General features: G+C 42.4%; 1 long non-coding RNA gene across 5 annotated transcripts in view; it reads right to left on the reverse strand.

Moving 5' to 3' along the window:
• LOC132251394 (uncharacterized) overlaps positions 1 to 14,411 on the reverse strand; it is a 399,437-nt gene that overhangs the window by 212,354 nt on the left and 172,672 nt on the right. For 4 of the 5 annotated variants that reach the window (XR_009463409.1, XR_009463406.1, XR_009463405.1 and 1 more), the window contains exon 1: positions 7,002 to 7,069. The exons of the other annotated variant lie outside the window; for it this stretch is intronic. This is a non-coding gene — a long non-coding RNA (uncharacterized LOC132251394). Of the gene's footprint in view, positions 1 to 7,001; positions 7,070 to 14,411 lie in introns of those variants that run through there. 5 annotated transcript variants of the gene reach the window in all.

Here is a 14,411-nt window from a genome sequence, read left to right on the forward strand (position 1 = left end):
CTAGTTTCAGTCATTTTGAAATGGGTGTACGTGCACTGAACTTCTGTTTAAACCAGTTTCTGGTCAAGCCTAAAATTCCTTTTCACTATGGTATTGCAACACCAGTGGGGCAGACCAGTAGCATCTTCTACAGGCCCATGGCAGCAGCAGATTTTTTTCTCTCTTCAATCACCTGCTTCCCCGCTTTCACCTTCAGACTGGCAGTAGGTGTAGTCCACACAGGCAACTACAGGCTTCTTACTCCCTTGTGTAGTTAAGTGACATGCAGCAACCCTGCCCTGGAACAATTTGGGCATTCACTGCCAGCCATTAAAATTTAGATACTGCTCTGGAAAAGTGGATCCTGTGCACCTACCATGTGATATTGATCCCAGGTCTGTACTGTGTATATGCAGAGTTGCTATTTTAGTGAGTGGAACAGGAGTGATCAGGCTGCATGAGCTCCTATTTAGAGATGCTTGCATTTTTGAGTTCTTTGGCACACTAAGGAGTTGATAAGAGATACTTAGTGCCAGCATGGTCTTGAGGACTATGGAGAGAGTAGATAACCATCTCAGCTCTGAACAATAATTCACTGTGTGGTCTGAGACAAATCACTTTGCTTCTCTGCCGCAATTCCCCATTGGTAAAATGAAGATGATGATAGTACTTATCATTGCTCAAAGGTCAGTCCTGAGGTACTGCAGTCTACACAAATGTACAGCACAATAAAAGCTAAATGGTCTTTAGGGTTGCAAACAGCTATCCCATCCAACAAAGCATTTCAAAACACACTGTCAATATTAAAGCATTACTTTCTTACACTGATTCAGACCAGCTGCAGTCTCCATTTCAATTCCGCATGTAGCAGTTTATCATGAAGAAACACATCAAACAGAACATTTTAATGAAGGGTAAGGCTACTTCATATGAAATAATAACTACTCACATATAAAATAAAACTCTGAAAGGGTTTAAGGAAGCACAATGAACTCAGATCAATAAGCTGGGAGAAGGTTGTTTGCCAGCAAATCCTAGCTCAGTGGTTCTCAACCTTTTTAGACTCCAGGCACTGCTCAGAAAAGGCCAGCTCTTAGCCATTGCTCATTTTTTTGACTACAGAAAAAAAATGGAGCAAATCTTATGTTGCAAAGAACTCAAAAGGGCCACAGCAGGGCAGACTGTTTTTGACCCTATCTGAAATTTCTGGGCTTATCATGGGAATCTTGTTTGTACACCTAACAGTGCTAATATGCTGCAGCACCCTGGCTGAGAATCAGTGCCCCAGAGCCTTGGCAGGTTGCACAGTTGATTCATTCCTGAAGCTGTTTGTTGGTACAATGTCATACTCACCACCACCAAGGGATACTCAGGAATCAAACTAAGCCACACTAACCCACGTTAGGTCAGTGCGGGTCTGTCACTTGCCCAGGGAGCTCCACAAAACTGTGAAAGAAGTCATCTGAAGGATTTTATTATATCAAGCAGTAGACTCGTGATTTTACCATGAAAATTTCTTGGTTTTACTAAAACCTGCTGATACACCCCCACACAGGAAAGGTCACTTACATCCCACACTTTGGCATTTCAAAAAAAGTCAATGTAAATGTGTCTGCCAATATTTCTGCTCAATATATCAAGGATTGCAGTAAATCATCCAGGGGCTGCCTGATAGTTTTGCAAATCTCTGCCATCATCCAAATCAGAATGGGTGAGAAGGCCCCCATATATTTTAAGTAACTTTGGGTTTGGCTAAGCAGAGCATAATCTGCCCTACTGTCCCCACCCTTTTTTGCACATTCTGAGATTCCATTTCTATTGACCTTTGTTGTGTCATTCTGCTGCTTCATGGCTTCATAGTAAAGTGCTACTACTTTAAATTAAGATATAAAAATAACACCATTTGAAAAGCTGTTCCAGGGATTTGCATTACAACCACCAGTGACCTTATTTCTCTGTATCTTTGAAATTTTACTTCTAACACTCATCCAAGTGAGCTTCTCCAAATGGCAGAAGTTAGCCAAAATGGATAAGTGGATAACAAGATAAAAGGCCCTGTTACACTAGTTATCTTTCTATTAGGTATCTCTGAACAAACAGTGCTCATATTAAGATGAATCTTGTCTTGAATCTATGATCTTTTCAGACCACAGCCCTGAGAAAGCCTGCAGAAGTAGCAGAAAGTATTATACAACCCAAGAGACCTAGCCAGAGCTGCCATGGGGCCCTAAAAGAATTGATTTTTCAGGAATGGAAGTATCATGCCACAGCACGCCTGTGACTTTGTCACTGGTTAGAGAGAAAATGAACCAGCTGAGGTATTTATGCAAGAAACTAAAAAGCCCCTTTCCAAGGCCATACACACCTAACATATATCCTGGCAATGAAAAGCCAAAGCAATTAAAGAGCAACATGCTCTTTTACAACAGCCACAATCTTCTATTTTACTGGCCTATATTACTAATTTTTCACATTGCTGGCCACACCCTCAACCCTAATTACGTTAATCCATTTTTTCACTCTCTCAAAGTAATACTGATAACATAAAACCTTTTGGAGCAAATGAACCATTTTTGCTTAGGCTTTTACCCTGTTAATTCATTATCATATGGGGGCATGTTTTATATAGAAACCATTAGAAATTAGTCAAAATTCTAATTTGATAGTTTACTGGAAATGAGTCAATACTTGTCATTCTGAATCACAGAAATCACAGAAAACCAGGGTTGGAAGGGACCTCAAGAGGTCATCTAGTCCAACCCGCTGCTCAAAGCAGGTCCAGCCCCAACTAGAGCACCATAGCCAAGACTGTTTAACCAGGTCATAAAAACCTCCAAGGATGGAGAGTCCTCAACTTCTCTGGGTAATCTGTTCCAGCACTTTGCTACCCTCCTAGTGAGGAAGTTTCTCCTAATAACTAACCTCAACTTCCCTTGTTGCAACTTGAGACCATTACTCTTTGCTCCGTCATCTGTCAACACTGAGACATTTAGCTCCATCCGCTTCAGAAGACCCCTTCAGGTAGCTGAAGGCTGCTATTAAATGCCCCCTCAGTCTTCTCTTCTCCAGACTAAACAACACCAGTTCCCTCAGCCTCTCCTTGTAAGTCATGTGCCCCAGCCCCCTATTGCCATTGTCCTTTGCTGGACTCTCTCCAATTGATCCTTTCTGTAGCAAGGGGGGGGGAAGGGGGGAACTGGACACAGGACTCCAGATATGACCTCACCATTGCTGAATAGAGGGGAAGAATCACTTCCCTCGATCTCCTTGCAATGCTCCTATTAATGAAGCCCAGTATGTCAGTAGCCTTCTACACAACAAGGGCACAATGTTGGCTCATATTCAGCTTACTGTCCAGTGTAACCACAAAGTCCTTTTCTGCAGGTCTGCTGCTCAGCCATTCAATCCCCAACCTGTAGTGGAGCATGGGACTCTTCTTTCCTAAGTGCAGGACTTTGCACTTATCCTTATTGAACCTCATGAGCTTTCTTTTGGTCCAATCCTCCAATTTGTTGGGTCTCTCTGAATCCTAGCCCTCCAGTGTATCTACTACTCCCCCCAGCTTGCTGTCATCTGCAAAATTGCTGAGGGTGCACTCCATCCCATTTTCCAAGTCACTGATGAAAATATTGAACAATACCAGCCCTAGAATGGACCCCTAGGGCACTCCACATGATACCACCTGCCAACTAGACATTGAACCATTGACTACTACCCTCCGAGTCCAATACTCCAGCCAGTTTTCTATCTACCTTACAGTCCGCTCACTCAACTTCCTTAGGTTGCCTACAAGAAGGTTATGGGAGACCATAACAAAAGCCTTGCTAAAATCAAGGTATACCACATCCACTGGTCTCCCCGCATCAACACAGCCAGTCATCTCATCATAGAAGGCAATCAGGTTGGTCAGGAATTACTTGCCTTTGGTGAATCCATGCTGACTGTTCCTAATCACCTTCTGCTCCAAGCGCTTAGAAAGGGATTCCTTGAGGACCTGTTCCATGGTTTTTCTAGGGACTGAGGTAAGGCTGATCAGTCTAGTTCTCTGGATCCTCCTCCTTCCCTTTCTTTTTCCAATCATCCAGGACCTCTTCTAATTGCCGTGGGTTTTCAAAGATGATAACCAGCCACTCTGCAATCACATTGACTAACTCCCTCAGCACCTTTCGGTGCATCCCATCCAGCCTCATTTACTTGCACACATCCAGCTTTTCTTTATAGTCCCTAATCTGTTCTTTTGCCACTGTTGGCAGCTCACCTCTTCCCCAAACTGCTGCCAGATGCAGTAGTCTGGGAGCTGACCTTGCCAATGAAGACTGAGGTGAAAAAGCACTTCAACCCTTTCTGCATCCTCTGTCACTAGGTTGCCTCCACCATTCAGTAAGGGACCCACACTTTCCCTGATATTCCTGTTGCTGCTGACATCTCTGGAGTTACAAGTGTAGATTTCTAAGATGTTGCCAGAAAATAAGGGAACAGAACATTTGGTTTCTATCTGAGCTCTGTGAAGTGGCATTAACTTATGCCTTCCAAACTCTTAACAGTTCCAATGGTTACAATTTCAGTCTTAACACAACCCCCACCCTTCCCCACTGGTCTGAAAGGAAGTAAAAAAAACCCACAAAAACAAACCCAAATTTCTAAGGGTAAAAATGATTAGCTCCCATGAACTGACTGACTGTATCTGTAGGATCAGATTTCACGCATGGCCTGTTCCTGCAGGTGGAGGCTAAAGGAAGACATCTCAACCCTGATGAGACATTCTTAATATAGTATGTGTGAGAGTACTTTTGTTTGAAATTAATTTGCTTTTTAAAGTACCATTTAACCAAGAAACATTCCCTGGTACGTTCTAACCAACAGTTTTCAACATTTTCCATACCAAGATCCCATATTGCTATTGAAAATCTGTTCATGTTTGGAGTACAGCCCTGGGATTGGTAAAGCTTAGCCTTCCTACCTGCCCCTGAACTCTGATGAGGCTGTTTTTCGGGTTCCCCAACCCCCCCACTCCTGGAACCACAATGCCCCATAGACACATCAACACCTCTCCCCACTGCAGGGTTGCTAGCCCTTCCCCCTCTCCACTCCCCTGACCTGCTAGGCCCTCTACCCACCCTGAGTTACCTACATGGGATTCCTGGCACAGCTGCATGATCACAGATAGACCCGGTGCAGCAAGTGTCTCTACAAACTTAAGGTGCAACCCTGCCTTTCCTTCAGCCTGACTTCAGACTAACACAGCTAACTACTAGGCCTGTGCAAAGTGGCTAGTACTCGCTTCGGATTCAGCTGATTCAGGGGACAGTGATTTGATTCAGTGATTCTAATCACTGTCCCAAATTGATTCAGCTGAATCTGATTCAGAGATTGGCTGCTTCCAAATCTCCGAATCACTCAGGCCCATCCCCTGCTCACTCTCCCAGCCCTGGCAATGGCTGCCTCGCCCAGCCCAGCTCCTGACACTTTGAAAAAAAAGGCCCGACTCACTGGGTGCTGCTGGATGGGGAGGCAATCCCCCGCTTGCCACCACTGCCCCACAGTGTGGGGGGATTTAAATGAGCCCCCCATCTCAGCTCTGGCCCTTTAAGGAAAAAAAACAAACCCCCCTGAACTCACTGGTTCCTGACGGGCAGGGGGCAATCCCTGCTGCCATGCACCACATAGGGGCTCTTCCATGAGCCCCCCAAAGCCCTGAGGCTGCTGCAGGAGTCGGCGAGTCCAGGATTTTTTCCTTAAAGGGTCAGAGCTGGGGTAGGCGGGGCAGCTATGGGGGGGAGGGTTGGAGGGCTCATGGCAGAGCCCCCCATGCAGCATGGGGCAGTGGAGGGCAGCAGGGATTCCCCCCCCTCCCCCGCCACAGCACCCAGTGAGTGGAGACTTTTTTTTTTTTTTTAAAAGGGCCAGGATCTGGGGTGGGTAGGACAGCCATGGAGGGGCTGGGGAGTTGGCGGGGGTCAGGGGTGGGAGCTACCTTCAAGATATTACCCCAAGCAAATCATAACAACAATAATTAAAGAAATCAATCCTGAAAACTGGAATGTTACAACCTTCATTTAGGTAATCGAATTAAGAGCATATGGATTAGGAGGGGAAAAAAAGTGTTTAAAAAAATTACATTACCAACCCCAAACCAAAAAGAAATTACACTACCAACCCCAAAGCAACTACTATAAAAAGGTGGCAGTTTTATATTCAGCACCAACATGCTGGGGAACATTAGAGCCAAAAGTCTTACCACATCAGCATCAATGTGCCCTTTAACATTTTCAGTGTTTAGGACTTGTCTGCCTACATAGGACGATAAGGTGTGAATTAACAGCATACAAACTATTCTCCACTGATTTCCATTATGGACATTTTGAATGAGCTCCAGCGTGGTTTCTGTGCAGCTCAGCTCAATCCAAAAACAAAGTAAAAATTATGAAAAGCAAAAACTCAATTAACAAAAATTCAAGTGCCTACTGTAAAAGCAGTACCTTGATATAGATGTCAAGGATAAGCAGAACCATAGCAATTCGAAGGATCTCTGGAGTTAGCTGCATTACACTGAGCTGAACTTAAAAGTATACTAAAAGTGTTTATATACAAAAGTTATTGCAGATTCGCACACAACTTTCCTGTGCATGAACAGATGTTGGTAAAGAAATCCTCGATCTGTTTCTTAGGAGCTCGCTCCGCCTCAAGTAATATTGAGAGACCTATCAAAGAGACTGAAGGATCAATGAGTCTTGTTTTAAGGTACCAGTTAGTGTATTGGAAAAGAAAATGATGAAAAGATAAGAAAAGTGAGAGAAGAATAGGAGGTCAGCAGATACAGGCTAAGGTTAAGACTCAAACTGATCAGGTACATGCCAAGTCAGTCAAAGCCAAGCAGGAACTCTAGTCCTAAAATTCAAAGGACAGTCACTGTGATTTATTTTTACAAAACAAAGTGTCCTGCCCTTTAATGTCCAAACATAAATACAACCAAGCTTCCTACAGTCAGAGCCCCAACAACCGTACAATAAATTGTGCCTCACCTTGGCAAAATATTCAATCAAAAGCAAACACTTGAGGACATCTCTCCTTCAGACTGCCCCATTCAAATCCCAGCTCCAAACAGAGCAAACTACTTAATTAATTAATGCCCCATACCTGGTTCAAGCCATCTCTCCAGCTCCCATAGAGAACACCTGTGCCCATTATTCTAACCCAAGGAAGAAGTTTAACTCCTTCCCTGACAATTTCTGAGAAGGGAGTATGGTTTCTTTATTACCCTTTGGGATGAAGTCTAGGGAATAAAAACATTAGTGGATCTCAAGGATTTTCAATAAACTGCGTGTTTCAATATAAGGCCCATTATGAATGCTGCAAATAAAAAGGGAATCCCAAGTTAGGAGTGCCAATGGCATGAAAGTGGCTGTTGACAGCCATTCATCAGGAGACAACGATTACATCTCATGAATAGATTAAAATGTAATGGTTCCATTATTCCCAATTTCACTTTTCATAATCACAGCACCTGGGACTTGGTGAGAGTGAGTCTCCTAAACAAATTGTATAAAACACAATTGCATTTCTTTGCAGAAAGAAAATTGGAATGGAAAAGGGGCTGGAGAAATAAATTGCAAATATCAAAGACATTATTTAGTAAAGCAAGTGGTGGGTCAACTCTGTGGATTTTCAAGGTTAATTTTCAGTCCAAATTGAATATAGCAACTATTTAATATGTCTTACTGTGCATTACTTCCATTGGGTTATACTTTAAGAGAACACAAAAACTTGTCTAAATACAAAGCAATTGGAAAAAAATGCAGACCCTCTTCATTGTGCAGAATTTTTTCCTTGCCTAGGAAGAGTATGTGTATTCTCTTTTTAATGTTTTATACACCAAACAATGTTGAGTTAGCTGATAAATTAGAGTGAAAAGTACTCTTTAATGGAAATGCAGTGTTCTCATAAAAATGCTGATAAACATGGTCGTTTGCAAACTGAATGGGAATGCTCTCAATGGGCTATGATTTATTATTTGTTTCAAGAGATATATCACTCAAAAGTAATACATTAATATCTACCTAATGCAAATAATGACAGAGTACTGGCATAGCAAAGCCAAACAGAAAGAAGAATCTCTCGTGGTTTAAGTCAAAAGCACTGGTTTCATTAGAAACTTGCCTCCATGTAAGCATAATTATTTGACCCTGGGCTCCTTTATGCTACAAGAATAACACTCATAAAGGAAGAAGAGTCAATATTCCAGGAACATAGCTGCTAATATATATATATTATATATATATATATATATATATATATATATGTGCAATGCACAAGTTCATGGAACAATTGGGCTACAGTAGGACAATTTATAGGACCAATACTTCAGGAACGATTCCTAGAATGATGTCTGCTTCCAAAAGTAGTCTATCTAATTTCTTGACAGTAGTCACTACATCAGTGTGTGCCAGTCTGTGACTAACATTAGGATCACAGAAGAAAGTAGACAAAACTTGTTAAATCATCTGTTTCAGCCGAGGCAAGCTCAATGTGCATTCCTCCAACAATGGATATATATATCAGACATCAAATTAATTTTAGAACATGTCTTAGGCAAGAGGCACCAAGGGACACCAAAGCTTTTACAAACTTTAAATCACTTCACCAGCTATTTGGGGAAGAAACATCTCATACATAACAATTCCCTCCTACACAGAATGGTAACTCAGTGGTTTAATGCATCTCTGGAAGATGTACATTGGTGATGTCCAGTATTTAAAGACATGAAATGAAGATTCATGACACTGCAGAGGAAAATCGCTTGGGTATAACTGGAATATGGCCAGAACATGGGAGTTAACGCTGGTATTATGATGTCTCACAAAAGAAGGGTGATCTTCAATATGCTGTAACATATCATATGAAAAGAAAACTGCCTACTGTAATGAAACAACACTGTGCAACACCGGGTCATGATGCTGGTGAAGCCCTAATTCTGAAAGAAAATAACGGAGTCTAACTGTCCTTCACTAGTAAAACCCAGGGAGATGATTGTGGCAGGTGGTATCCACACAAGTTCAACTCACAGCACATTTATTTTTTGGCAAAAAAAAAATTATTTTGGCCTCAGTAGTGCTTGGCTTTTCTTTTCCTCCTCCTCCTCCCAAAACCCCAGAGGGATGTACAGTGAAAGCTCTAAAAAGCAACAGCCTTTAGGTAATTATCACATGAAATATTTTTTGCAAAAGCAGGTAATTTTCCTTGCAGTTTCTGTGCCTTGCTCCCATGGATAACTACAGCACCACCCACTCACCTCCACACCATGGTGCTCATTTAATAAGTTCTTGCCAGATCAAAAGAATGAGTTGACACAGATATCCTGGGCTAAATTAGAGGCATTTTTTTCCCCACTTACTGCCAGAAAACAAGGGAAACAAACCTACATATAATGCAAACAAGAAAAAAAAGATTGCAACAGAAAGAGCTGTTAATGTTTTGATGGCTGCAATATAATGCTGCAGGTGATAAGCAGGATCCTTCCTTTTGTGAAAGACAGCTGAGAATTAACTGGAGGCACAGTGAAAGATAAAGATGATCTTTAAAGGATGAATATGTGAAAAGTACCTTTGAGCTTTTTTGTTCTGCCAGATTATTCTCACCATTGGAGTGTCACAAAAGTAAACATTTAAAAAGGAGTGAGGCCAGATCATCTGCTGGTGAAAACCAACATAGATTCATGGACTTTGTAGGAGCTCTCCCACTTTACACCCACTAAGGATATGGCTTACGTTGTGGGTGTTCAGTAGTAGTCTAAACCATTCCCTTCAACAATTTGCATTATCGTTATGCAGAAAGCTTGCTTGCTTTTACACACACACACACTTCTGCTTCACATCATCCACCCCTCTGTCTCTATAAGGTAAGCAACTAATTAGCAATGGAAGACATCTTGAGAGCCTGTCTTATGTACCCTTTCTCTGGTTTGTTTGTTTCTTTAAAGACATTTGCAAAATCCGTGGGTAAGCAAAATGACCTGATGCTCAATCTTTCCTCTCTTTTGTACTGGTGTAAATAAGAAGCAACTTTTTCAACAAGAGAAGCAAGATTCAGAATGCATCATAAATGCATTTGGAACAAACACACATTAACCAATACCCAAATACCTTTTCTCTGCACGTTGGAAACTAATGGTCCATTAGCTGGGGAGTAGATAGGATGTGGGTGCAGCCCTGAATTGACAAGGTCAGTTTTTTGGAAGTCAGTTTTTGAAAGGACATTGCAATTGGATTTCCCTCTACTTTCACAGGAAGGAAGGGAAGTAGGTGCATCTTTGAGAACCTATTCCTGAGGCACGCTTGTCTCACCCCAGCATACAGATTGGGTCTGTATGTATTTCAAAACAACTTTAAGGCATGTGTTGTTTTTTTTTTTCAAGTGGCCATTTTTTTTCTGAAAATGGCAGGTCCACTGGCAATGAAACCTGAATTCTTTCATTTACCATCCACTGGCTGCCAGATCTCCCTCTCCTGCCAACAGAAGGACTTGGAACTGATCTTCAGCAGTCTAATTGGGTGAGGCCCTGTTTTAGCTTCAGCATTTCCATTGATAACCAAGTGTTCAGGTCAGACCTTCTGAAGTGAAAATAGTTATATACCTGTTCATCTGAAATAAGAACCTGACAGATCATCTTTGCCTCCTCCTGGAACTATTAGGACATAGCCATTACATGCTGCTCTATAATAACAAGCTGGAAGCCATTTAAACTTTATCAGTAAAATCCTAGGCTGTTTAAGTCAATAAGGCTGAAATTTCACCCCATCTGACAGCATTTGCAGCAACAAAAACTAACCCAGTGGAATCATCTCTGGGATCTGTTTGTAAATCCCTCAGGCCAGTTTTACTTCAGGTGATACCTGAGTCAACAGTTACAGATGAGTAACACCACCAGTAAATAGAAATGCCAGAAACCAACAACAAACTTCCCTCTACTTTTACTTTCTGGAAAACAACACTTTCCTTCCATATTGCTCAGTTTTATTTTATGACCATTTTGGGTACGTATGTGTTTATCACAACAAGGTCCCAAAAAATCCACAGCTTATAAATGCAATTGCTATCTGTAACATTCAAGATAATCCTTATCCAACTTGTTATTTACCACTTGTCCTGGATTTCTACTTAGTGCAGAAGGACTGATCTTTCAAAGACAGCCTAAACCTCCTGATGAGTAAGGAGATTCAAGTTCTGTCAGGCAGAAAGCTTAGTCTAAAATGGTATCTTTGAATGAGCACACAACTGTTAAGCAAAAAGAAATGCCCAATGGGTAAAATATAAGATTACATTAACGAAAGGTAAACTGGGGACAACTGCCAAAGCAGCTAGCTTGATGCAACTCACTTAGAGGCAGACATCAAAACTTTTAGGCAGACTCAAAATTAGAAGTCTAAGCAAACTGGTAGCAGAAAAATAATGCTGGCTTAACTCACTACTGGCTAGGGACAAAAGGTACATATAAACCCATTTAAGTGATCAGAAACTGGTTTAAACCTGTGACAGAACAGAAGTTCAGTGCACATAAATTAGTTTAAAAAAGGTTGAAACTGATTTGAAATAAACCTGGTTGAATGTAGTATCAAACTTAACTGATTTAGGTCAAATTGGTTTATGAAACTTCTGTCTCAGCCCCCTTCCTGGTTTGAGTTCAATCACAGTCTCCCAATATGCAAGCATTTTGCAGCCCTGGGCTGGGCTATACTGTCTACTCTAGAGAGCAGGTCTGACTCCGCCGCTCTACTCCCTAACTGAAACAGTGAGGGCTGGCTCATTAGCCTCACTGGCTGGATCACTGCCCCTCCTCCCCTGGCAAGCACCTGCTGGGGTCTGGTGCCACGGAGGGGGGATAAACTTCCCTTTCCCTAAATACAGAGCTGTCCTGCCCTGCTTACTTAGTGCTGGCTACAGCTGTTGACTACAAAATCCCAGAGGCACCTGGAAGCAGGAAGAAGAAGTGATGAGCAACCCTGAAGAGTCCTACTTCTGTGAGTCTGGACTGCAAATCCCAGGGACTTCAGGAGCAGCAGGGTAAGGAAGCGAACACCCAGCCCATGAGGGCTACATGCCAGAGACCCGTGCTCTAGCACCCCCAAGCTTCTGGCTTGAGCGACTGCAGGCGTGTGGCTGCATTTCCTGAATCAAAAGTGAATGTCTGTTCCTTTGCTTATTGGTTTCATCTTTGCAGCTTAGACTAACCTGCAAAGACTGAATCATTTCAGCCTCAGGCTTTTTGACTGTCTGTACTTAGCCACTAAGATCAATTCAATATAGAAGGAACTTCCAGTGGCACAAGGGAGTCATAATATTTCTTATATTGCTTTACCTTCTTCCAGAGGCAAAATCCCTCTTTAAAAGAGGCAAGGATTTCTTAGGGTGATAACTTTTATTGGACCAACTATGTAGTTGGGATAAAGTTAGACAAGATTTTGCATACAAGACATTCTTTAAGAGAAGGGTAGGATTTCACAGCTGTTGCTATTCTATACTCTACTGGCACCACTGACCTTCTCCCAATGGAGGGAGCACAGGTCTTATGGTCAGAGCCCAGTGAAGGATGTAAGAAAAACCCTTACTCCTTTTGTTAAGCCATTGTATGGATGCATAGTCTTCAGCAGTGTTTCTCAACCTTTTTTTGTACCAGGACCCATTTGTAAAAATCAGTGGCCAGTCCCAACCTGCTGCACCCCCCCCCCCCCCTGTGTGTGTGTGGGGGGGGGGGGGAGGAGGAAAAGCAACCTGTGGCAGGCTGGAACTCTGCCAGCTTGCAAGGGAAAACTCATGGTTTCCCATTTTTTCCCATTTTTAAAGTTTGTTTGCGACCCTTTCATATATTCTTGCAACCCACTTTTGGGTCATGACCCACAGGTTGAAAAATGCTGGTCTACAATATGTTCCAAATCATAGTATGGACTCATGATCTTAAATTGTCCTTTGCTCTGATTTATCCCACTATCCCTTTGGAGTACCTAAACAAATTGTTTTTCCTTCTTGGTGCTTATACCTTCCCAGTCCAAGTGGATAGTTATTACACTTCCTATTTCTGTCATCCTTTAACCAGGCTACACGTACTTAGTTCCTTTAATCTCTCCTTGTAAATCATTCTCTCTGTTTCCTTAATCATTTTTGTTGCCCTTCTCTACATTTCCTCTGGCAGTACTCTCCTGCCAGCTTTGCAGTCTATTCCTTCTTAGTTTCAAGTATCATTGCCAAGTTGGTAACAGAAGTGAGATATCAAACATTTGGATGCATCATATATTTTGTAAATTATAGTAGTAGTTCTGTTGTACTACTTTGACCTATTTATTATGTGGTGTTTATTCTGCCTGTTCATTGCATTCTTCTCCTGCTCATAATCTTGCTAACCTGCAAGGAGGAGAAGGATGGCCAGATAATCAAAATACTGAATACTAAAAAGGTCAACATAATACAGCACAGTACCTGAGCTACCAGAATATATTAGGTATTAAAATTTTGATATCTCATGCTCTGAAAAGAGAGCAAGAGGGAATAAAAAGAGCAAAGGATGGAACATTAATCCATTCAAGTGTCAAAGCCTATAATGAGAGAAGAAAAAGGTACATTCTGATCTACTCATCTTAAAATCTTCTAAGAGAATGGATTACCAACATCAGCTCTGAGTTAGACAGTGAGGGAGGGGAAGGCTTTCTGTCCCCAGAAAGATCGCAGCTCTGGCAGGACCCTGGACTTGATCTAAATCCTGCTCCAGTGAATGGAAACATTCCCATTCAAGTGGTCTTTGGCCCTTGGGGGAAATATCAGAGTGAGAAGGACAACAAAGCAAAATTCAGCTGTAGAGGGCCCTGCAATGCAAGTCCACTGCCTTTGATCTGAGGCTTTCACATTCAGGATCTTTTAGTTAAAGTATATGACCTGATTTCTCAGATCTTAGGGTGCAGACAGAAGAGCGGCTCCCCTTTGCAACTCATAGTGCTATGAGTTGCAGCAATCACCCCAGACCCAACAGAAGTTCACTGTCTGGTCCCAGAGTTACGGATTCCAGCTGTTTGCTGCAAGCCTACAGCCAGGTCTCCATAGCAATGCCACTCCCCCTTCCCAGCCAGATGCTGTTTTTAGAATGGGGGGGGGAGCAGAGGGAACTCATTCTTGAAGTCCCTCAGCCAATTTTGGAGGGTGGGGTGGGTGGATGGATTGGAGTCCCTCCACCTCAGGGGAGACCTCCAATACACCCACCCCAACCTCTAGCACCAGATGAACACCCCGCACCCCCATACCAAACTCCCTCCACTCTCTTTTTCCCCTCCCATTCTGAAAACAGTGACAGGCTGGGAGCTTGGCAGGCACAAGTTACAAAAGACACTACATTTTGTAACATCTTTATCTGATACCTCATACAATGAGGGTTCAGATTTTCATGGGATTGG

The sequence above is a fragment of the Alligator mississippiensis genome, chromosome 7, assembly GCF_030867095.1.
Source record: "Alligator mississippiensis isolate rAllMis1 chromosome 7, rAllMis1, whole genome shotgun sequence".
NCBI lineage: Eukaryota > Metazoa > Chordata > Crocodylia > Alligatoridae > Alligator > Alligator mississippiensis.